This window comes from Pseudophryne corroboree, chromosome 5 (genome assembly GCF_028390025.1).
Source record: "Pseudophryne corroboree isolate aPseCor3 chromosome 5, aPseCor3.hap2, whole genome shotgun sequence".
Taxonomy (NCBI): Eukaryota; Metazoa; Chordata; class Amphibia; order Anura; family Myobatrachidae; genus Pseudophryne; species Pseudophryne corroboree.
Window position 1 is genome coordinate 434,805,023 of NC_086448.1, and position 27,500 is coordinate 434,832,522.

Consider the following 27,500-nt stretch of genomic DNA (forward strand, 5'->3'; position numbering starts at 1 on the left):
AGTAATATAATACTATACTATCCATCCATCTACATTGTATACCTGTGGTGGGTTTTTTTTTCTTCATACTAGTTTTGCAGTCTGCTGACAGTGTCCACCAGGTCCGTTATATACAGTATATATTATATATATATATATATATATATATATATATATAAGCAGTACGGTAGGCCACGGCTGTACCTACCTCTGTGTCGTCAGTGCACTCTTCGTCCATGAGTAATATAATACTATACTATCCATCCATCTACATTGTATACCTGTGGTGGGTTTTTTTTTCTTCATACTAGTTTTGCAGTCTGCTGACAGTGTCCACCAGGTCCGTTATATACAGTATATATTATATATATATATATATATATATATAAGCAGTACGGTAGGCCACGGCTGTACCTACCTCTGTGTCGTCAGTGCACTCGTCGTCCATAAGTAATATAATACTATACTATCCATCCATCTACATTGTATACCTGTGGTGGTTTTTTTCCCCTTCATACTAGTTTAGCAGTCTGCTGACAGTGTCCACTAGGTCCGTTATACAGTATATTATATATATAAGCAGTACGGTAGGCCACGGCTGTACCTACCTCTGTGTCGTCAGTGCACTCGTCGTCCATAAGTAATATAATACTATACTATCCATCCATCTACATTGTATACCTACCTGTGGTGGTTTTTTTTTCCTTCATACTAGTTTAGCAGTCTGCTGACAGTGTCCACCAGGTCCGTTATATACAGTATAATATATATATATATATATATAAGCAGTACGGTAGGCCACGGCTGTACCTACCTCTGTGTCGTCAGTGCACTCGTCGTCCATAAGTTATATAATACAATACTATCCATCCATCTACATTGTATACCTACCTGTGGTGGTTTTTTTCTTCTTCATACTAGTTTAGCAGTCTTCTGACAGTGTCCACCAGGTCCGTTATATACAGTATATATTATATATATATATATATATATATATATATAAGCAGTACGGTAGGCCTCGGCTGTACCTACCTCTGTGTCGTCAGTGCACTCGTCGGCCATAAGTAATATATAATACTATACTATCCATCCATCTACATTGTATACCTGTGGTGTGTTTTTTTCTTCTTCATACTAGTTTAGCAGTTTGCTGACAGTGTCCACCAGGTCCGTTATACAGTATATTATATATATAAGCAGTACGGTAGGCCACGGCTGTACCTACCTCTGTGTCGTCAGTGCACTCGTCGTCCATAAGTAATATAATACTATACTATCCATCCATCTACATTGTATACCTACCTGTGGTGGTTTTTTCTTCTTCATACTAGTTTAGCAGTCTGCTGACAGTGTCCACCAGGTCCGTTATATACAGTATATTATATATATAAGCAGTACGGTAGGCCACGGCTGTACCTACCTCTGTGTCGTCAGTGCACTCGTCGTCCATAAGTAATATAATACTATACTATCCATCCATCTACATTGTATAGCTGTGGTGGTTTTTTTTCTTTCTACATACTAGTTTAGCAGTCTGCTGACAGTGTCCACTAGGTCCGTTATACAGTATTTTATATATATATAAGCAGTACGGTAGGCCACGGCTGTACCTACCTCTGTGTCGTCAGTGCACTCGTCGTCCATAAGTAATATAATACTATACTATCCATCCATCTACATTGTATAACTGTGGTGGGTTTTTTTTCCTTCATGCTAGTTTAGCAGTCTGCTGACAGTGTCCACCAGGTCCATTATATACAGTATATATTATATATATATTTATATATATATAAGCAGTACGGTAGGCCACGGCTGTACCTACCTCTGTGTCGTCAGTGCACTCGTCGTCCATAAGTTATATAATACTATACTATCCATCCATCTACATTGTATACCTGTGGTGTTTTTTTTTTCTTCATACTAGTTTAGCAGTTTGCTGATAGTGTTCACCAGGTCCGTTATACAGTATATTATATATATAAGCAGTACGGTAGGCCACGGCTGTACCTACCTCTGTGTCGTCAGTGCACTCGTCGTCCATAAGTAATATAATACTATACTATCCATCCATCTACATTGTATACCTACCTGTGGTGGTTTTTTTCTTCTTCATACTAGTTTAGCAGTCTGCTGACAGTGTCCACCAGGTCCGTTATATACAGTATATTATATATATAAGCAGTACGGTAGGCCACGGCTGTACCTACCTCTGTGTCGTCAGTGCACTCGTCGTCCATAAGTAATATAATACTATACTATCCATCCATCTACATTGTATACCTACCTGTGGTGTTTTTTTTTTCTTCATACTAGTTTAGCAGTCTGCTGACAGTGTCCACCAGGTCCGTTATACAGTATATTATATATATAAGCAGTACGGTAGGCCACGGCTGTACCTACCTCTGTGTCGTCAGTGCACTCGTCGTCCATAAGTAATATAATACTATACTATCCATCCATCTACATTGTATACCTACCTGTGGTGGTTTATTTCTTCTTCATACTAGTTTAGCAGTCTGCTGACAGTGTCCACCAGGTCCGTTATATACAGTATATTATATATATAAGCAGTACGGTAGGCCACGGCTGTACCTACCTCTGTGTCGTCAGTGCACTCGTCGTCCATAAGTAATATAATACTATACTATCCATCCATCTACATTGTATACCTACCTGTGGTGGTTTTTTTTCCCTTCATACTAGTTTAGCAGTCTGCTGACAGTGTCCACCAGGTCCGTTATACAGTATATTATATATATAAGCAGTACGGTAGGCCACGGCTGTACCTACCTCTGTGTCGTCAGTGCACTCGTCGTCCATAAGTAATATAATACTATACTATCCATCCATCTACATTGTATACCTGTGGTGGGTTTTTTTTTCTTCATACTAGTTTAGCAGTCTGCTGACAGTGTCCACCAGGTCCGTTATATACAGTATATATTATATATATATATATATAAGCAGTACGGTAGGCCACGGCTGTACCTACCTCTGTGTCGTCAGTGCACTCGTCGTCCATAAGTAATATAATACTATACTATCCATCCATCTACATTGCATACCTGTGGTGGGTTTTTTTTTTCTTCATACTAGTTTAGCAGTCTGCTGACAGTGTCCACCAGGTCCGTTATATACAGTATATATTATATATATATATATATATATATATAAGCAGTACGGTAGGCCACGGCTGTACCTACCTCTGTGTCGTCAGTGCACTCGTCGTCCATAAGTAATATATAATACTATACTATCCATCCATCTGCATTGTATACCTGTGGTGTTTTTTTTTTCTTCATACTAGTTTAGCAGTCTGCTGACAGTGTCCACCAGGTCCGTTATATACAGTATATATTATATATATATATATATATATAAGCAGTACGGTAGGCCACGGCTGTACCTACCTCTGTGTCGTCAGTGCACTCGTCGTCCATAAGTAATATATAATACTATACTATTCATCCATCTACATTGTATACCTGTGGGGTTTTTTTTCTTCATACTAGTTTAGTAGTCTGCTGACAGTGTCCACCAGGTCCGTTATACAGTATATTATATATATAAGCAGTACGGTAGGCCACGGCTGTACCTACCTCTTTGTCGTCAGTGCACTCGTCGTCCATAAGTAATATATTACTATACTATCCATCCATCTACAATGTATACCTGTGGTGGTTTTTTTTTTTCTTCATACTAGTTTAGCAGTCTGCTGACTGTGTCCACCAGGTTCGTTATACACAGTATATATTATATATATATATATATATATATATATATAAGCAGTACGGTAGGCCACGGCTGTACCTACCTCTGTGTCGTCAGTGCACTCTTCGTCCATGAGTAATATAATACTATACTATCCATCCATCTACATTGTATACCTGTGGTGGGTTTTTTTTTCTTCATACTAGTTTTGCAGTCTGCTGACAGTGTCCACCAGGTCCGTTATATACAGTATATATTATATATATATATATATATATATATAAGCAGTACGGTAGGCCACGGCTGTACCTACCTCTGTGTCGTCAGTGCACTCGTCGTCCATAAGTAATATATAATACTATACTATTCATCCATCTACATTGTATACCTGTGGGTTTTTTTTTTCTTCATACTAGTTTAGTAGTCTGCTGACAGTGTCCACCAGGTCCGTTATACAGTATATTATATATATAAGCAGTACGGTAGGCCACGGCTGTACCTACCTCTGTGTCGTCAGTGCACTCGTCGTCCATAAGTAATATAATACTATACTATCCATCCATCTACAATGTATACCTGTGGTGGGTTTTTTTTTCTTCATACTAGTTTAGCAGTCTGCTGACAGTGTCCACCAGGTTCGTTATACACAGTATATATTATATATATATATATATATATATATAAGCAGTACGGTAGGCCACGGCTGTACCTACCTCTGTGTCGTCAGTGCACTCTTCGTCCATGAGTAATATAATACTATACTATCCATCCATCTACATTGTATACCTGTGGTGGGTTTTTTTTTCTTCATACTAGTTTTGCAGTCTGCTGACAGTGTCCACCAGGTCCGTTATATACAGTATATATTATATATATATATATATATATATATATATATATAAGCAGTACGGTAGGCCACGGCTGTACCTACCTCTGTGTCGTCAGTGCACTCGTCGTCCATAAGTAATATAATACTATACTATCCATCCATCTACATTGTATACCTGTGGTGGTTTTTTTTTTCTTCATACTAGTTTAGCAGTCTGCTGACAGTGTCCACCAGGTCCGTTATACAGTATATTATATATATAAGCAGTACGGTAGGCCACGGCTGTACCTACCTCTGTGTCGTCAGTGCACTCGTCGTCCATAAGTAATAAAATACTATACTATCCATCCATCTACATTGTATACCTACCTGTGGTGGTTTTTTTTCCCTTCATACTAGTTTAGCAGTCTGCTGACAGTGTCCACCAGGTCCGTTATATACAGTATAATATATATATATATATATATATATATATATATATATAAGCAGTACGGTAGGCCACGGCTGTACCTACCTCTGTGTCGTCAGTGCACTCGTCGTCCATAAGTAATATAATACTATACTATCCATCCATCTACATTGTATACCTACCTGTGGTGGTTTTTTTCTTCTTCATACTAGTTTAGCAGTCTTCTGACAGTGTCCACCAGGTCCGTTATATACAGTATATATTATATATATATATATATATATATATATATATAAGCAGTACGGTAGGCCTCGGCTGTACCTACCTCTGTGTCGTCAGTGCACTCGTCGGCCATAAGTAATATATAATACTATACTATCCATCCATCTACATTGTATACCTGTGGTGTGTTTTTTTCTTCTTCATACTAGTTTAGCAGTTTGCTGACAGTGTCCACCTGGTCCGTTATACAGTATATTATATATATAAGCAGTACGGTAGGCCACGGCTGTACCTACCTCTGTGTCGTCAGTGCACTCGTCGTCCATAAGTAATATAATACTATACTATCCATCCATCTACATTGTATACCTACCTGTGGTGGTTTTTTTCTTCTTCATACTAGTTTAGCAGTCTGCTGACAGTGTCCACCAGGTCCGTTATATACAGTATATTATATATATAAGCAGTACGGTAGGCCACGGCTGTACCTACCTCTGTGTCGTCAGTGCACTCGTCGTCCATAAGTAATATAATACTATACTATCCATCTACATTGTATAGCTGTGGTGGTTTTTTTTATTTCTTCATACTAGTTTAGCAGTCTGCTGACAGTGTCCACTAGGTCCGTTATACAGTATTTTATATATATATAAGCAGTACGGTAGGCCACGGCTGTACCTACCTCTGTGTCGTCAGTGCACTCGTCGTCCATAAGTAATATAATACTATACTATCCATCCATCTACATTGTATAACTGTGGTGGGTTTTTTTTCCTTCATGCTAGTTTAGCAGTCTGCTGACAGTGTCCACCAGGTCCATTATATACAGTATATATTATATATATATTTATATATATATAAGCAGTACGGTAGGCCACGGCTGTACCTACCTCTGTGTCGTCAGTGCACTCGTCGTCCATAAGTTATATAATACTATACTATCCATCCATCTACATTGTATACCTGTGGTGTTTTTTTTTTCTTCATACTAGTTTAGCAGTTTGCTGATAGTGTTCACCAGGTCCGTTATACAGTATATTATATATATAAGCAGTACGGTAGGCCACGGCTGTACCTACCTCTGTGTCGTCAGTGCACTCGTCGTCCATAAGTAATATAATACTATACTATCCATCCATCTACATTGTATACCTACCTGTGGTGGTTTTTTTCTTCTTCATACTAGTTTAGCAGTCTGCTGACAGTGTCCACCAGGTCCGTTATATACAGTATATTATATATATAAGCAGTACGGTAGGCCACGGCTGTACCTACCTCTGTGTCGTCAGTGCACTCGTCGTCCATAAGTAATATAATACTATACTATCCATCCATCTACATTGTATACCTACCTGTGGTGGGTTTTTTTTTTCCTTCATACTAGTTTAGCAGTCTGCTGACAGTGTCCACCAGGTCCGTTATACAGTATATTATATATATAAGCAGTACGGTAGGCCACGGCTGTACCTACCTCTGTGTCGTCAGTGCACTCGTCGTCCCTAAGTAATATAATACTATACTATCCATCCATCTACATTGTATACCCGTGGTGGTTTTTTTTTTCTTCATACTAGTTTAGCAGTCTGCTGACAGTGTCCACCAGGTCCGTTATATACAGTATATATTATATATATATATATATATATATAAGCAGTACGGTAGGCCACGGCTGTACCTACCTCTGTGTCGTCAGTGCACTCGTCGTCCATAAGTAATATAATACTATACTATCCATCCATCTACATTGTATACCTGTGGTGGTTTTTTTTCCCCTTCATACTAGTTTAGCAGTCTGCTGACAGTGTCCACCAGGTCCGTTATATACAGTATATATATATATATATATATATATATATAAGCAGTACGGTAGGCCACGGCTGTACCTACCTCTGTGTCGTCAGTGCATTCGTTGTCCATAAGTAATATATAATACTATACTATCCATCCATCTACATTGTATACCTGTGGTGTTTTTTTATTCTTCATACTAGTTTAGCAGTCTGCTGACAGTGTCCACCAGGTCCGTTATACAGTATATTATATATATAAGCAGTACGGTAGGCCACGGCTGTACCTACCTCTGTGTCGTCAGTGCACTCGTCGTCCATAAGTAATATAATACTATACTATCCATCCATCTACATTGCATACCTGTGGTGGGTTTTTTTTTCTTCATACTAGTTTAGCAGTCTGCTGACAGTGTCCACCAGGTCCGTTATATACAGTATATATTTTATATATATATATATATATATATATATATATATATATATAAGCAGTACGGTAGGCCACGGCTGTACCTACCTCTGTGTCATCAGTGCACTCGTCGTCCATAAGTAATATATAATACTATACTATCCATCCATCTACATTGCATACCTGTGGTGTTTTTTTTTTCTTCATACTAGTTTAGCAGTCTGCTGACAGTGTCCACCAGGTCCGTTATATACAGTATATATTATATATATATATATATATATATATATATAAGCAGTACGGTAGGCAACGGCTGTACCTACCTCTTTGTCGTCAGTGCACTCGTCGTCCATAAGTAATATATAATACTATACTATTCATCCATCTACATTGTATACCTGTGGGTTTTTTTTTCTTCATACTAGTTTAGCAGTCTGCTGACAGTGTCCACCAGGTCCGTTATACAGTATATTATATATATAAGCAGTACGGTAGGCCACGGCTGTACCTACCTCTGTGTCGTCAGTGCACTCGTCGTCCATAAGTAATATAATACTATACTATCCATCCATCTACAATGTATACCTGTGGTGGTTTTTTTTTTCTTCATACTAGTTTAGCAGTCTGCTGACAGTGTCCACCAGGTTCGTTATATACAGTATATATTATATATATATATATATATATATATATAAGCAGTACGGTAGGCCACGGCTGTACCTTCCTCTGTGTCATCAGTGCATTCGTCGTCCATAAGTAATATAATACTATACTATCCATCCATCTACATTGTATGCCTGTGGTGGGTTTTTTTTTCTTCATACTAGTTTAGCAGTCTGCTGACAGTGTCCACCAGGTCCGTTATACAGTATATTATATATATAAGCAGTACGGTAGGCCACGGCTGTACCTACCTCTGTGTCGTCAGTGCACTCGTCGTCCATAAGTAATATAATACTATACTATCCATCCATCTACATTGTATACCTACCTGTGGTGGGTTTTTTTTCCTTCATACTAGTTTAGCAGTCTGCTGACAGTGTCCACCAGGTCCGTTATATACAGTATATTATATATATATATATATAAGCAGTACGGTAGGCCACGGCTGTACCTACCTCTGTGTCATCAGTGCACTCGTCGTCCATAAGTAATATAATACAATACTATCCATCCATCTACATTGTATACCTGTGGTGTTTTTTTTTCTTCTTCATACTAGTTTAGCAGTTTGCTGACAGTGTCCACCAGGTCCGTTATACAGTATATATATATATAAGCAGTACGGTAGGCCACGGCTGTACCTACCTCTGTGTCGTCAGTGCACTCGTCGTCCATAAGTAATATAATACTATACTATCCATCCATCTACATTGTATACCTACCTGTGGTGGTTTTTTTCTTCTTCATACTAGTTTAGCAGTCTGCTAACAGTGTCCACCAGGTCCGTTATATACAGTATATTATATATATAAGCAGTACGGTAGGCCACGGCTGTACCTACCTCTGTGTCGTCAGTGCACTCGTCGTCCATAAGTAATATAATACTATACTATCCATCCATCTACATTGTATAGCTGTGGTGGTTTTTTTTCTTTCTTCATACTAGTTTAGCAGTCTGCTGACAGTGTCCACTAGGTCCGTTATACAGTATTTTATATATATATAAGCAGTACGGTAGGCCACGGCTGTACCTACCTCTGTGTCGTCAGTGCACTCGTCGTCAATAAGTAATATAATACTATACTATCCATCCATCTACATTGTATAACTGTGGTGGTTTTTTTTTCCTTCATGCTAGTTTAGCAGTCTGCTGACAGTGTCCACCAGGTCCATTATATACAGTATATATTATATATATATTTATATATATATAAGCAGTACGGTAGGCCACGGCTGTACCTACCTCTGTGTCGTCAGTGCACTCGTCGTCCATAAGTTATATAATACTATACTATCCATCCATCTACATTGTATACCTGTGGTGTTTTTTTTTTCTTCATACTAGTTTAGCAGTTTGCTGATAGTGTTCACCAGGTCCGTTATACAGTATATTATATATATAAGCAGTACGGTAGGCCACGGCTGTACCTACCTCTGTGTCGTCAGTGCACTCGTCGTCCATAAGTAATATAATACTATACTATCCATCCATCTACATTGTATACCTACCTGTGGTGGTTTTTTTCTTCTTCATACTAGTTTAGCAGTCTGCTGACAGTGTCCACCAGGTCCGTTATATACAGTATATTATATATATAAGCAGTACGGTAGGCCACGGCTGTACCTACCTCTGTGTCGTCAGTGCACTCGTCGTCCATAAGTAATATAATACTATACTATCCATCCATCTACATTGTATACCTACCTGTGGTGGTTTTTTTTTCCTTCATACTAGTTTAGCAGTCTGCTGACAATGTCCACCAGGTCCGTTATACAGTATATTATATATATAAGCAGTACGGTAGGCCACGGCTGTACCTACCTCTGTGTCGTCAGTGCACTCGTCGTCCATAAGTAATATAATACTATACTATCCATCCATCTACATTGTATACCTGTGGTGGTTTTTTTTTTCTTCATACTAGTTTAGCAGTCTGCTGACAGTGTCCACCAGGTCCGTTATATACAGTATATATTATATATATATATATATATATATATATATATAGTTACACAAAACTCCGGCACTCACGGCCTCCCCCGCAGGGTGTACCTTGCTCCGGTGCCCTCCTCAGGGTGACAGCCCTTATACATACACAATAAGAAATAAGAGGCGGCACTCAGCAGACTTGTGAAGCAAAATCAACGTAGTGTATTCAGTACGGCCAACGTTTCGGGGACCACCTCCCCGTCTTCAGGACAAGTGTACAGTGTCAAACAAACATATTTATAACAAAAGACTTACCCCCCTTGATCAGTTTCCCCGCTTGGGTCCTCCACGGCCGCGTCTCCCGCGCTCCCAGCCCGGCGTCCACAGCGCACCACCTGATCCAACCCACGTGATGCGGAAGTGACGTCACGGCGCCTAGGCCGGTCCGCGTTACCATGGCTACCCTGTAAATAATAACATACAAACATAAGTGCGGTTGTCATCCACGGTCATGTACTATTTCTTAATGCCTCAGGTCCTATAAGGACATTACTATATACACAGGGTGACTTGTAAAATGACGGGTATTAAACCCATCAAATAACAGCGTGATCCTTATACTTCATAAGATCCCTGAACCGGGAATTACATATACCTAAACGAATAATACAAAAAAATACATAAAAAAAATTATTACATAAAAAAATATATACATGACCGATCTGGACTAACAACCCCTACATCTTGCACATAATAGTCTAACAAAAGGGTTAATCACATACGTGCATCCTAACAGTGCAACCTACAATAAAAGGAATAAAAAACAGAAAGCTAAAGAATATTCATTTTCTGGCAACCTGGGTTGTACATACCGGCTGTCATCGACTACCTCAATATTAGATGTCTAACATTGGTGACTACCTTACCCCATGTTATTTTTGGACACAAATGGACCACTCATATCTCACTAAAATACTTGACAAGAACATACACAATTCATGAGAGATTCATAAAAAATTCATGAGAGATTCATAAAAAATTAATCAGACCCAGGCTTTCATTTAGCCCCCCTGGTTTTAATGTATTCAGCCTGTAGATCCACATAGATTCCAACTGTAGGAGCTGCTTGCCCCTGTTGCCTCCCCGCTGTGATATTGGAACATGATCTATTATTCTATGTTTAAACGTCGCCATCCCGTGCTTAAATTCCAAAAAGTGGCGCGCCACTGGTTGCTCCCCACTACCTGATGCCAGGGCGTTCCTGATGGCTTGTCTGTGTTGCGCCATCCTTATTTTAAATTGGCACTCGGTCTTGCCAATGTAGTAGCGCCCACAGGGACATATAATAGCATATACTACAAATTTGGAGCTACACGTTAGTGGCCATTTTATTGGAAATTTTTTGCCGCTAAAAGGGTGGGAGATGCTGTCCCCTGGGGACATATGTGAGCAAGTTGTACATCCTGTACATTTAAAACATCCATTTTTTCGTGTTAAAAAATTAGTGGGGATCGTTTTTAACTTGGACAAATCTGTCTTCACCACTACATCCCTAATACTTCTCCCTCTCGTGTAACTTGGCATTAGGCGTTTGTCATGGAATATTTTCAATTCTGGATCAGTAGACACCAGGGGCCACAAGGTCTTAACTTTCTTATTGACCACATCACTTTTCACATTGTATTCATTAACCCATGGGATGACCCCAGTTTTTTCTTTTTGATTATGGGCCTGCAACAGTGTTTCTCTATTTTGTTCCTGTGCTTTTTTTCTCGCACCCTTCAGTAGGTTTCTAGGGTAGCCTCTCTGTCGAAACCTCTGTTCCATCTCATCCAATTGTTTAGATCTTTCGGACTCCTCATTGTTAACTCTACATACTCGCAAAAATTGCGAGTATGGGAGACATTTGATTGTGGCAGGGGGATGGAAGCTATCATGCCTTAAGATCGTATTACGATCTGTGGGTTTTTTATATAACCCTGTGACTATCTTCCCACCCTGAATCCTGATCCTGATGTCCAAGAAACAAATCTCGGACTCATGACATGCCAACGTCAATTTGATGGGACAGATTGTGGAGTTATGGGCCGACACCAAGTCGACCAGATCCTGGGCATCCCCTCTCCAAAAGAGGAGCAGGTCATCGATATACCTGTAGTAGATGAATAAACGCTCCGCCACTCGAGGATCTGCAAAAAATAATGACCTTTCCACATCCCACATATACGCATTTGCGAACGAGGGTGCCACCGGCAACCCCATGGCACACCCCGTCCGCTATCTGAAATACATATCATCAAAGATGAAAAAGTTATGAGTAAGCGTAAACTCTAACAGGATAATGAAAAAATCAATATCTGGCCCCTCATATTTCACATTTCCAGTAATCAGTTGCCTCACTGCCTGCAACCCCTGTGCATGGGGTATACAGGTGTAGAGGCTTGTGACATCGGCCGTTGCCAAAATGACCTCTGCTGGTATAGTATCAGTGGCCAGGAACTTTCTTAACAACATATTAGAGTCCTTCAAATGTGTGAATGTCCCCTGGATGCAGGGTTGAAGGAAGGCATCCAAATAAATCGCCACTGGCTCACACAGGGACCCCCTGGCGGAGATGATGGGTCGTCCAGGAGGCCTCTGTGTGTCCTTGTGGATCTTGGGAATTGTGTAGAATAGTGGTGTGACAGGAAATTCTGGACAGAGTTTCTTAACCAGATCTGCTGAAACCACACCCTCATCCTGTGCTTGTTGCAAAATGTCCAGCAGTTCTAATCTATATTCCTGGGATGGGTCTTTTGCAAGTTTACAGTAAGTCTCCTCATCGTCAAGGAGCCTGTGGCATTCGATTTTATAGTCTGTCACATTCTGTACCACAATGGCACCCCCCTTGTCAGCCTTCCGCACAATAATATCTTTTCTTTTTCCTAGGGCTTTCAATGCGTCTCGCTCATCCTGTTTTAAGTTGTGATACTTATCAGGACGTACTGAACTCCCTGCGGCTTCTACCATCCTGTGAAATGTCTTTAATGACGGATTCTGTGTAGCAGGATCGAATTTAGATCTGGGCCCTAATTTCTGTATTCTTGGAGGCATGGCGATCTGCGCCCTGGGCGAAGTGTCCTTACTAAAGTGCTCCTTGAGCTTTAAAGTGCGGTGCAGTTTAAAAGTGTCCACTTTCCATCTAAAATCATTCCCAAAATTAGTGGGGACATACGACAACCCTTTATTCAGAACTCTTACCTCGGCAGGGGTGAGGGGGGTTGATGACAGGTTAAAAATTAACGTTTCTTCCCCTTCGCAGTTTTGGCTTTGCTTTTGCCGCTGGTTCTGTCCTCCTCGTCGCGTGGGTTTGCTTTTGCTTTTCCTCCCCGTGCTGCCACCACAGCCCGGGTGTTCACCCCTAAAGGGGTCTCCTCACGTGATGAACTTGCCGACGGTGTCCCAGCTTCGTCTGACTCACTTGCCGAGGTGTGTTGCTGTCTTCCTCTACTTCTAAAGCGTGGATTACGTGCAAACTTCCTCCTAGTATCACTGGTATTAGTGTTGTTTAACCAAGTGTATACTCTATGGTGTGCATAATCCATTTGTACTTTTTGTAGTTTTTCTTTTTTAAATTTAAGGAGATTATTCTTATATTGTTCAACTTGGTCATTAATTTTGAGTATCCATAACTTTGATTGCTCTGAGGACAGTAATTCAGCATGTTCTGTCTCGAACTTGGTGATGTTCTCTCGAGTTTTAGCTAATTCTTTAGAAGATTCATCAATGACCAATAGGATTAAATCCATTGAACATTTGTTAAGCACCGAAATCCACTTTTTACAAAAGTCCATGCTATATCTCCCAATGGTGGGTATGTTGTGGACTCTAAAGCCTCTAGGCAGTTGTTTAGCTCTATAATAGTCTGACAACGTGCGACTATGATATAAATAGTCCAACTCCCTCTTACGTAACCGAAATAAATCACGTTGGATGTCATCATCAGAAGGTGTAATTACTTCTAAGAACGCAGGTTCTTTATGCAATATTTTTTCAGCCTCCACATCAGAGATGCTTAGGGTCTCATATGTGTCACAATGTAGAAGGAAAGAGGTAAAGTCTCCACCCTCTTGTGTCAGGGTTGCCATGTTTCTGTGATAAAGTGCAAGTGCATAAATGTGCAAAGTCCACACTCACCAAAAGTGACAGTGCAACAAACCAGGAAACCTGGATCCAAGGGGTGGTCAAAACATAGGATCAAAACATTCCAGGTGCCTTGAGAGGAACTTTGTGCTTGCACAGCACGCAAGAACCTAAATCCAGTTACACAAAACTCCGGCACTCACGGCCTCCCCCGCAGGGTGTACCTTGCTCCGGTGCCCTCCTCACCGTTTGTATGTTATTATTTACAGGGTAGCCATGGTAACGCGGACCGGCCTAGGCGCCGTGACGTCACTTCCGCATCACGTGGGTTGGATCAGGTGGTGCGCTGTGGACGCCGGGCTGGGAGCGCGGGAGACGCGGCCGTGGAGGACCCAAGCGGGGAAACTGATCAAGGGGGGTAAGTCTTTTGTTATAAATATGTTTGTTTGACACTGTACACTTGTCCTGAAGACGGGGAGGTGGTCCCCGAAACGTTGGCCGTACTGAATACACTACGTTGATTTTGCTTCACAAGTCTGCTGAGTGCCGCCTCTTATTTCTTATTGTGTATGTATAAGGGCTGTCACCCTGAGGAGGGCACCGGAGCAAGGTACACCCTGCGGGGGAGGCCGTGAGTGCCGGAGTTTTGTGTAACTGGATTTAGGTTCTTGCGTGCTGTGCAAGCACAAAGTTCCTCTCAAGGCACCTGGAATGTTTTGATCCTATGTTTTGACCACCCCTTGGATCCAGGTTTCCTGGTTTGTTGCACTGTCACTTTTGGTGAGTGTGGACTTTGCACATTTATGCACTTGCACTTTATCACAGAAACATGGCAACCCTGACACAAGAGGGTGGAGACTTTACCTCTTTCCTTCTACATTGTGACACATATGAGACCCTAAGCTTCTCTGATGTGGAGGCTGAAAAAATATTGCATAAAGAACCTGCGTTCTTAGAAGTAATTACACCTTCTGATGATGACATCCAACGTGATTTATTTCGGTTACGTAAGAGGGAGTTGGACTATTTATATCATAGTCGCACGTTGTCAGACTATTATAGAGCTAAACAACTGCCTAGAGGCTTTAGAGTCCACAACATACCCACCATTGGGAGATATAGCATGGACTTTTGTAAAAAGTGGATTTCGGTGCTTAACAAATGTTCAATGGATTTAATCCTATTGGTCATTGATGAATCTTCTAAAGAATTAGCTAAAACTCGAGAGAACATCACCAAGTTCGAGACAGAACATGCTGAATTACTGTCCTCAGAGCAATCAAAGTCATGGATACTCAAAATTAATGACCAAGTTGAACAATATAAGAATAATCTCCTTAAATTTAAAAAAGAAAAACTACAAAAAGTACAAATGGATTATGCACACCATAGAGTATACACTTGGTTAAACAACACTAATACCAGTGATACTAGGAGGAAGTTTGCACGTAATCCACGCTTTAGAAGTAGAGGAAGACAGCAACACACCTCGGCAAGTGAGTCAGACGAAGCTGGGACACCGTCGGCAAGTTCATCACGTGAGGAGACCCCTTTAGGGGTGAACACCCGGGCTGTGGTGGCAGCACGGGGAGGAAAAGCAAAAGCAAACCCACGCGACGAGGAGGACAGAACCAGCGGCAAAAGCAAAGCCAAAACTGCGAAGGGGAAGAAACGTTAATTTTTAACCTGTCATCAACCCCCCTCACCCCTGCCGAGGTAAGAGTTCTGAATAAAGGGTTGTCGTATGTCCCCACTAATTTTGGGAATGATTTTAGATGGAAAGTGGACACTTTTAAACTGCACCGCACTTTAAAGCTCAAGGAGCACTTTAGTAAGGACACTTCGCCCAGGGCGCAGATCGCCAAGCCTCCAAGAATACAGAAATTAGGGCCCAGATCTAAATTCGATCCTGCTACACAGAATCCGTCATTAAAGACATTTCACAGGATGGTAGAAGCCGCAGGGAGTTCAGTACGTCCTGATAAGTATCACAACTTAAAACAGGATGAGCGAGACGCATTGAAAGCCCTAGGAAAAAGAAAAGATATTATTGTGCGGAAGGCTGACAAGGGGGGTGCCATTGTGGTACAGAATGTGACAGACTATAAAATCGAATGCCACAGGCTCCTTGACGATGAGGAGACTTACTGTAAACTTGCAAAAGACCCATCCCAGGAATATAGATTAGAACTGCTGGACATTTTGCAACAAGCACAGGATGAGGGTGTGGTTTCAGCAGATCTGGTTAAGAAACTCTGTCCAGAATTTCCTGTCACACCACTATTCTACACAATTCCCAAGATCCACAAGGACACACAGAGGCCTCCTGGACGACCCATCATCTCCGCCAGGGGGTCCCTGTGTGAGCCAGTGGCGATTTATTTGGATGCCTTCCTTCAACCCTGCATCCAGGGGACATTCACACATTTGAAGGACTCTAATATGTTGTTAAGAAAGTTCCTGGCCACTGATACTATACCAGCAGAGGTCATTTTGGCAACGGCCGATGTCACAAGCCTCTACACCTGTATACCCCATGCACAGGGGTTGCAGGCAGTGAGGCAACTGATTACTGGAAATGTGAAATATGAGGGGCCAGATATTGATTTTTTTCATTATCCTGTTAGAGTTTACGCTTACTCATAACTTTTTCATCTTTGATGATATGTATTTCAGACAGCGGACGGGGTGTGCCATGGGGTCGCCGGTGGCACCCTCGTTCGCAAATGCGTATATGTGGGATGTGGAAAGGTCATTATTTTTTGCAGATCCTCGAGTGGCGGAGCGTTTATTCATCTACTACAGGTATATCGATGACCTGCTCCTCTTTTGGAGAGGGGATGCCCAGGATCTGGTCGACTTGGTGTCGGCCCATAACTCCACAATCTGTCCCATCAAATTGACGTTGGCATGTCATGAGTCCGAGATTTGTTTCTTGGACATCAGGATCAGGATTCAGGGTGGGAAGATAGTCACAGGGTTATATAAAAAACCCACAGATCGTAATACGATCTTAAGGCATGATAGCTTCCATCCCCCTGCCACAATCAAAGGTCTCCCATACTCGCAATTTTTGCGAGTATGTAGAGTTAACAATGAGGAGTCCGAAAGATCTAAACAATTGGATGAGATGGAACAGAGGTTTCGACAGAGAGGCTACCCTAGAAACCTACTGAAGGGTGCGAGAAAAAAAGCACAGGAACAAAATAGAGAAACACTGTTGCAGGCCCATAATCAAAAAGAAAAAACTGGGGTCATCCCATGGGTTAATGAATACAATGTGAAAAGTGATGTGGTCAATAAGAAAGTTAAGACCTTGTGGCCCCTGGTGTCTACTGATCCAGAATTGAAAATATTCCATGACAAACGCCTAATGCCAAGTTACACGAGAGGGAGAAGTATTAGGGATGTAGTGGTGAAGACAGATTTGTCCAAGTTAAAAACGATCCCCACTAATTTTTTAACATGAAAAAATGGATGTTTTAAATGTACAGGATGTACAACTTGCTCACATATGTCCCCAGGGGACAGCATCTCCCACCCTTTTAGCGGCAAAAAATTTCCAATAAAATGGCCACTAACGTGTAGCTCCAAATTTGTAGTATATGCTATTATATGTCCCTGTGGGCGCTACTACATTGGCAAGACCGAGTGCCAATTTAAAATAAGGATGGCGCAACACAGACAAGCCATCAGGAACGCCCTGGCATCAGGTAGTGGGGAGCAACCAGTGGCGCGCCACTTTTTGGAATTTAAGCACGGGATGGCGACGTTTAAACATAGAATAATAGATCATGTTCCAATATCACAGCGGGGAGGCAACAGGGGCAAGCAGCTCCTACAGTTGGAATCTATGTGGATCTACAGGCTGAATACATTAAAACCAGGGGGGCTAAATGAAAGCCTGGGTCTGATTAATTTTTTATGAATCTCTCATGAATTTTTTATGAATCTCTCATGAATTGTGTATGTTCTTGTCAAGTATTTTAGTGAGATATGAGTGGTCCATTTGTGTCCAAAAATAACATGGGGTAAGGTTGTCACCAATGTTAGACATCTAATATTGAGGTAGTCGATGACAGCCGGTATGTACAACCCAGGTTGCCAGAAAATGAATATTCTTTAGCTTTCTGTTTTTTATTCCTTTTATTGTAGGTTGCACTGTTAGGATGCACGTATGTGATTAACCCTTTTGTTAGACTATTATGTGCAAGATGTAGGGGTTGTTAGTCCAGATCGGTCATGTATATATTTTTTTATGTAATAATTTTTTTTATGTATTTTTTTGTATTATTCGTTTAGGTATATGTAATTCCCGGTTCAGGGATCTTATGAAGTATAAGGATCACGCTGTTATTTGATGGGTTTAATACCCGTCATTTTACAAGTCACCCTGTGTATATAGTAATGTCCTTATAGGACCTGAGGCATTAAGAAATAGTACATGACCGTGGATGACAACCGCACTTATGTTTGTATGTTATTATTTACAGGGTAGCCATGGTAACGCGGACCGGCCTAGGCGCCGTGACGTCACTTCCGCATCACGTGGGTTGGATCAGGTGGTGCGCTGTGGACGCCGGGCTGGGAGCGCGGGAGACGCGGCCGTGGAGGACCCAAGCGGGGAAACTGATCAAGGGGGGTAAGTCTTTTGTTATAAATATGTTTGTTTGACACTGTACACTTGTCCTGAATACGGGGAGGTGGTCCCCGAAACGTTGGCCGTACTGAATACACTACGTTGATTTTGCTTCACAAGTCTGCTGAGTGCCGCCTCTTATTTCTTATTGTGTATATATATATATATATATATATATAAAAGCAGTACGGTAGGCCACGGCTGTACCTACCTCTGTGTCGTCAGTGCACTCGTCATCCATAAGTAATATAATACTATACTATCCATCCATCTACATTGTATACCTGTGGTGGTTTTTTTTCCCCTTCATACTAGTTTAGCAGTCTGCTGACAGTGTCCACCAGGTCCGTTATATACAGTATATATATATATATATATATATATAAGCAGTACGGTAGGCCACGGCTGTACCTACCTCTGTGTCGTCAGTGCATTCGTCGTCCATAAGTAATATATAATACTATACTATCCATCCATCTACATTGTATACCTGTGGTGTTTTTTTATTCTTCATACTAGTTTAGCAGTCTGCTGACAGTGTCCACCAGGTCCGTTATACAGTATATTATATATATAAGCAGTACGGTAGGCCACGGCTGTACCTACCTCTGTGTCGTCAGTGCACTCGTCGTCCATAAGTAATATTATACTATACTATCCATCCATCTATATTGTTTACCTGTGGTGGGTTTTTTTTTCTTCATACTAGTTTAGCAGTCTGCTGACAGTGTCAACCAGGTCCGTTATATACAGTATATTATATATATAAGCAGTACGGTAGGCCACGGCTGTACCTACCTCTGTGTCGTCAGTGCACTCGTCGTCCATAAGTAATATATAATACTATACTATCCATCCATCTACATTGTATACCTGTGGTGTTTTTTTTCTTCTTCATACTAGTTTAGCAGTCTGCTGACAGTGTCCACCAGGTCCGTTGTACAGAATATTATATATATATAAGCAGTACGGTAGGCCACGGCTGTACCTACCTCTGTGTCGTCAGTGCACTCGTCGTCCATAAGTAATATAATACTATACTATCCATCCATCTACATTGTATACCTTTGGTGTTTTTTTTTTTCTTTATACTAGTTTAGCAGTCTGCTGACAGTGTCCACCAGGTCCGTTATATACAGTATATATTATATAAACATATATATAAGCAGAACGGTAGGCCACGGCTGTACCTACCTCTGTGTCGTCAGTGCACTCGTCGTCCATAAGTAATATAATACTATACTATCCATCCATCTACATTGTATACCTGTGGTGGGTTTTTGTTTTCTTCATACTAGTTTAGCAGTCTGCTGACAGTGTCCACCAGGTCCGTTATATACAGTATATTATATATATATATATATATATATATATATATAAGCAGTACGGTAGGCCACGGCTGTACCTACCTCTGTGTCGTCAGTGCACTCGTCGTCCATAAGTAATATAATACTATACTATCCATCCATCTACATTGTATACCTACCTGTGGTGGGTTTTTTTTTCTTCATACTAGTTTAGCAGTCTGCTGACAGTGTCCACCAGGTTCGTTATATACAGTATATTATATATATATAAGCAGTACGGTAGGCCACGGCTGTACCTACCTCTGTGTCGTCAGTGCACTCGTCGTCCATAAGTAATATATAATACTATACTATACATCCATCTACATTGTATACCTGTGGTGTTTTTTTTTCTTCTTCATACTAGTTTAGCAGTCTGCTGACAGTGTCCACCAGGTCCGTTATACAGTATATTATATATATAAGCAGTACGGTAGGCCACGGCTGTACCTACCTCTGTGTCGTCAGTGCACTCGTCGTCCATAAGTAATATAATACTATACTATCCATCCATCTATATTGTATACCTGTGGTGGGTTTTTTTTTCTTCATACTAGTTTAGCAGTCTGCTGACAGTGTCCACCAGGTCCGTTATATACAGTATATATTATATATATATATATATATATATATATATAAGCAGTACGGTAGGCCACGGCTGTACCTACCTCTGTGTCGTCAGTGCACTCGTCGTCCATAAGTAATATAATACTATACTATCCATCCATCTACATTGTATAACTGTGGTGGGTTTTTTTTCCTTCATGCTAGTTTAGCAGTCTGCTGACAGTGTCCACCAGGTCCATTATATACAGTATATATTATATATATATATTTATATATATATAAGCAGTACGGTAGGCCACGGCTGTACCTACCTCTGTGTCATCAGTGCACTCGTCGTCCATAAGTTATATAATACTATACTATCCATCCATCTACATTGTATACCTGTGGTGTTTTTTTTTTTCTTCATACTAGTTTAGCAGTTTGCTGATAGTGTTCACCAGGTCCGTTATACAGTATATTATATATATAAGCAGTACGGTAGGCCACGGCTGTACCTACCTCTGTGTCGTCAGTGCACTCGTCGTCCATAAGTAATATAATACTATACTATCCATCCATCTACATTGCATACCTGTGGTGGTTTTTTTTTTCTTCATATTAGTTTAGCAGTCTGCTGACAGTGTCCACCAGGTCCGTTATATACAGTATATATTTTATATATATATATATATATATATATATATATATAAGCAGTACGGTAGGCCACGGCTGTACCTACCTCTGTGTCATCAGTGCACTCGTCGTCCATAAGTAATATATAATACTATACTATCCATCCATCTACATTGTATACCTGTGGTGTTTTTTTTTCCTTCATACTAGTTTAGCAGTCTGCTGACAGTGTCCACCAGGTCCGTTATATACAGTATATATTATATATATATATATATATAAGCAGTACGGTAGGCCACGGCTGTACCTACCTCTGTGTCGTCAGTGCACTCGTCGTCCATAAGTAATATATAATACTATACTATTCATCCATCTACATTGTATACCTGTGGGTTTTTTTTTCTTCATACTAGTTTAGCAGTCTGCTGACAGTGTCCACCAGGTCCGTTATACAGTATATTATATATATAAGCAGTACGGTAGGCCACGGCTGTACCTACCTCTGTGTCTTCAGTGCACTCGTCGTCCATAAGTAATATAATACTATACTATCCATCCATCTACAATGTATACCTGTGGTGGGTTTTTTTTTCTTCATACTATTTTAGCAGTCTGCTGACAGTGTCCACCAGGTTCGTTATATACAGTATATATTATATATATATATATATATATATATATATAAGCAGTACGGTAGGCCACGGCTGTACCTACCTCTGTGTCATCAGTGCACTAGTCGTCCATAAGTAATATAATACTATACTATCCATCCATCTACATTGTATGCCTGTGGTGGGGTTTTTTTTCTTCATACTAGTTTAGCAGTCTGCTGACAGTGTCCACCAGGTCCGTTATATACAGTATATATTATATATATATATATATATATATAAGCAGTACGGTAGGCCACGGCTGTACCTACCTCTGTGTCTTCAGTGCACTCGTCGTCCATAAGTAATATAATACTATACTATCCATCCATCTACATTGTATACCTGTGGTGGTTTTTTTTTTCTTCATACTAGTTTAGCAGTCTGCTGACAGTGTCCACCAGGTCCGTTATACAGTATATTATATATATAAGCAGTACGGTAGGCCACGGCTGTACCTACCTCTGTGTCGTCAGTGCACTCGTCGTCCATAAGTAATATAATACTATACTATCCATCCATCTACATTGTATACCTACCTGTGGTGGGTTTTTTTTCCTTCATACTAGTTTAGCAGTCTGCTGACAGTGTCCACCAGGTCCGTTATATACAGTATATTATATATATATATATAAGCAGTACGGTAGGCCACGGCTGTACCTACCTCTGTGTCGTCAGTGCACTCGTCGTCCATAAGTAATATAATACAATACTATCCATCCATCTACATTGTATACCTACCTGTGGTGGTTTATTTCTTCTTCATACTAGTTTAGCAGTCTTCTGACAGTGTCCACCAGGTCCGTTATATACAGTATATATTATATATATATATATATATAAGCAGTACGGTAGGCCTCGGCTGTACCTACCTCTGTGTCGTCAGTGCACTCGTCGGCCATAAGTAATATATAATACTGTACTATCCATCCATCTACATTGTATACCTGTGGTGTTTTTTTTTCTTCTTCATACTAGTTTAGCAGTTTGCTGACAGTGTCCACCAGGTCCGTTATACAGTATATTATATATATAAGCAGTACGGTAGGCCACGGCTGTACCTACCTCTGTGTCGTCAGTGCACTCGTCGTCCATAAGTAATATAATACTATACTATCCATCCATCTACATTGTATACCTACCTGTGGTGGTTTTTTTCTTCTTCATACTAGTTTAGCAGTCTGCTGACAGTGTCCACCAGGTCCGTTATATACAGTATATTATATATATAAGCAGTACGGTAGGCCACGGCTGTACCTACCTCTGTGTCGTCAGTGCACTCGTCGTCCATAAGTAATATAATACTATACTATCCATCCATCTACATTGTATAGCTGTGGTGGTTTTTTTTCTTTCTTCATACTAGTTTAGCAGTCTGCTGACAGTGTCCACTAGGTCCGTTATACAGTATTTTATATATATATAAGCAGTACGGTAGGCCACGGCTGTACCTACCTCTGTGTCGTCAGTGCACTCGTCGTCCATAAGTAATATAATACTATACTATCCATCCATCTACATTGTATAACTGTGGTGGGTTTTTTTTCCTTCATGCTAGTTTAGCAGTCTGCTGACAGTGTCCACCAGGTCCATTATATACAGTATATATTATATATATATTTATATATATATAAGCAGTACGGTAGGCCACGGCTGTACCTACCTCTGTGTCGTCAGTGCACTCGTCGTCCATAAGTTATATAATACTATACTATCCATCCATCTACATTGTATACCTGTGGTGTTTTTTTTTTTCTTCATACTAGTTTAGCAGTTTGCTGATAGTGTTCACCAGGTCCGTTATACAGTATATTATATATATAAGCAGTACGGTAGGCCACGGCTGTACCTACCTCTGTGTCGTCAGTGCACTCGTCGTCCATAAGTAATATAATACTATACTATCCATCCATCTACATTGTATACCTACCTGTGGTGGTTTTTTTCTTCTTCATACTAGTTTAGCAGTCTGCTGACAGTGTCCACCAGGTCCGTTATATACAGTATATTATATATATAAGCAGTACGGTAGGCCACGGCTGTACCTACCTCTGTGTCGTCAGTGCACTCGTCGTCCATAAGTAATATAATACTATACTATCCATCCATCTACATTGTATACCTACCTGTGGTGGTTTTTTTTCCCTTCATACTAGTTTAGCAGTCTGCTGACAGTGTCCACCAGGTCCGTTATACAGTATATTATATATATAAGCAGTACGGTAGGCCACGGCTGTACCTACCTCTGTGTCGTCAGTGCACTCGTCGTCCATAAGTAATATAATACTATACTATCCATCCATCTACATTGTATACCTGTGGTGGGTTTTTTTTTCTTCATACTAGTTTAGCAGTCTGCTGACAGTGTCCACCAGGTCCGTTATATACAGTATATATTATATATATATATATATATATATATATATAAGCAGTACGGTAGGCCACGGCTGTACCTACCTCTGTGTCGTCAGTGCACTCGTCATCCATAAGTAATATAATACTATACTATCCATCCATCTACATTGTATACCTGTGGTGGTTTTTTTCCCCCTTCATACTAGTTTAGCAGTCTGCTGACAGTGTCCACCAGGTCCGTTATATACAGTATATATATATATATATATATATATATATATATAAGCAGTACGGTAGGCCACGGCTGTACCTACCTCTGTGTCGTCAGTGCATTCGTCGTCCATAAGTAATATATAATACTATACTATCCATCCATCTACATTGTATACCTGTGGTGTTTTTTTATTCTTCATACTAGTTTAGCAGTCTGCTGACAGTGTCCACCAGGTCCGTTATACAGTATATTATATATATAAGCAGTACGGTAGGCCACGGCTGTACCTACCTCTGTGTCGTCAGTGCACTCGTCGTCCATAAGTAATATTATACTATACTATCCATCCATCTATATTGTTTACCTGTGGTGGGTTTTTTTTTCTTCATACTAGTTTAGCAGTCTGCTGACAGTGTCAACCAGGTCCGTTATATACAGTATATTATATATATAAGCAGTACGGTAGGCCACGGGTGTACCTACCTCTGTGTCGTCAGTGCACTCGTCGTCCATAAGTAATATATAATACTATACTATCCATCCATCTACATTGTATACCTGTGGTGTTTTTTTTCTTCTTCATACTAGTTTAGCAGTCTGCTGACAGTGTCCACCAGGTCCGTTGTACAGAATATTATATATATATAAGCAGTACGGTAGGCCACGGCTGTACCTACCTCTGTGTCGTCAGTGCACTCGTCGTCCATAAGTAATATAATACTATACTATCCATCCATCTACATTGTATACCTTTGGTGTTTTTTTTTTTCTTTATACTAGTTTAGCAGTCTGCTGACAGTGTCCACCAGGTCCGTTATATACAGTATATATTATATAAACATATATATAAGCAGAACGGTAGGCCACGGCTGTACCTACCTCTGTGTCGTCAGTGCACTCGTCATCCATAAGTAATATAATACTATACTATCCATCCATCTACATTGTATACCTGTGGTGGGTTTTTGTTTTCTTCATACTAGTTTAGCAGTCTGCTGACAGTGTCCACCAGGTCCGTTATATACAGTATATATTATATATATATATATATATATATATATATATATAAGCAGTACGGTAGGCCACGGCTGTACCTACCTCTGTGTCGTCAGTGCACTCGTCGTCCATAAGTAATATAATACTATACTATCCATCCATCTACATTGTATACCTACCTGTGGTGGTTTTTTTTTTCTTCATACTAGTTTAGCAGTCTGCTGACAGTGTCCACCAGGTCCGTTATATACAGTATATTATATATATAAGCAGTACGGTAGGCCACGGCTGTACCTACCTCTGTGTCGTCAGTGCACTCGTCATCCATAAGTAATATATAATACTATACTATACATCCATCTACATTGTATACCTGTGGTGTTTTTTTTTCTTCTTCATACTAGTTTAGCAGTCTGCTGACAGTGTCCACCAGGTCCGTTATACAGTATATTATAAATATAAGCAGTACGGTAGGCCACGGCTGTACCTACCTCTGTGTCGTCAGTGCACTCGTCGTCCATAAGTAATATAATACTATACTATCCATCCATCTACATTGTATAACTGTGGTGGGTTTTTTTCCTTCATGCTAGTTTAGCAGTCTGCTGACAGTGTCCACCAGGTCCATTATATACAGTATATATTATATATATATATTTATATATATATAAGCAGTACGGTAGGCCACGGCTGTACCTACCTCTGTGTCATCAGTGCACTCGTCGTCCATAAGTTATATAATACTATACTATCCATCCATCTACATTGTATACCTGTGGTGTTTTTTTTTTCTTCATACTAGTTTAGCAGTTTGCTGATAGTGTTCACCAGGTCAGTTATACAGTATATTATATATATAAGCAGTACGGTAGGCCACGGCTGTACCTACCTCTGTGTCGTCAGTGCACTCGTCGTCCATAAGTAATATAATACTATACTATCCATCCATCTACATTGTATACCTACCTGTGGTGGTTTATTTCTTCTTCATACTAGTTTAGCAGTCTGCTGACAGTGTCCACCAGGTCCGTTATATACAGTATATTATATATATAAGCAGTACGGTAGGCCACGGCTGTACCTACCTCTGTGTCGTCAGTGCACTCGTCGTCCATAAGTAATATAATACTATACTATCCATCCATCTACATTGTATACCTACCTGTGGTGGTTTTTTTTCCCTTCATACTAGTTTAGCAGTCTGCTGACAGTGTCCACCAGGTCCGTTATACAGTATATTATATATATAAGCAGTACGGTAGGCCACGGCTGTACCTACCTCTGTGTCGTCAGTGCACTCGTCGTCCATAAGTAATATAATACTATACTATCCATCCATCTACATTGTATACCTGTGGTGGGTTTTTTTTTCTTCATACTAGTTTAGCAGTCTGCTGACAGTGTCCACCAGGTCCGTTATATACAGTATATATTATATATATATATATATATATATATATATATATATAAGCAGTACGGTAGGCCACGGCTGTACCTACCTCTGTGTCGTCAGTGCACTCGTCATCCATAAGTAATATAATACTATACTATCCATCCATCTACATTGTATACCTGTGGTGGTTTTTTTCCCCCTTCATACTAGTTTAGCAGTCTGCTGACAGTGTCCACCAGGTCCGTTATATACAGTATATATATATATATATATATATATATATATATATATATATATATAAGCAGTACGGTAGGCCACGGCTGTACCTACCTCTGTGTCGTCAGTGCATTCGTCGTCCATAAGTAATATATAATACTATACTATCCATCCATCTACATTGTATACCTGTGGTGTTTTTTTATTCTTCATACTAGTTTAGCAGTCTGCTGACAGTGTCCACCAGGTCCGTTATACAGTATATTATATATATAAGCAGTACGGTAGGCCACGGCTGTACCTACCTCTGTGTCGTCAGTGCACTCGTCGTCCATAAGTAATATTATACTATACTATCCATCCATCTATATTGTTTACCTGTGGTGGGTTTTTTTTTCTTCATACTAGTTTAGCAGTCTGCTGACAGTGTCAACCAGGTCCGTTATAT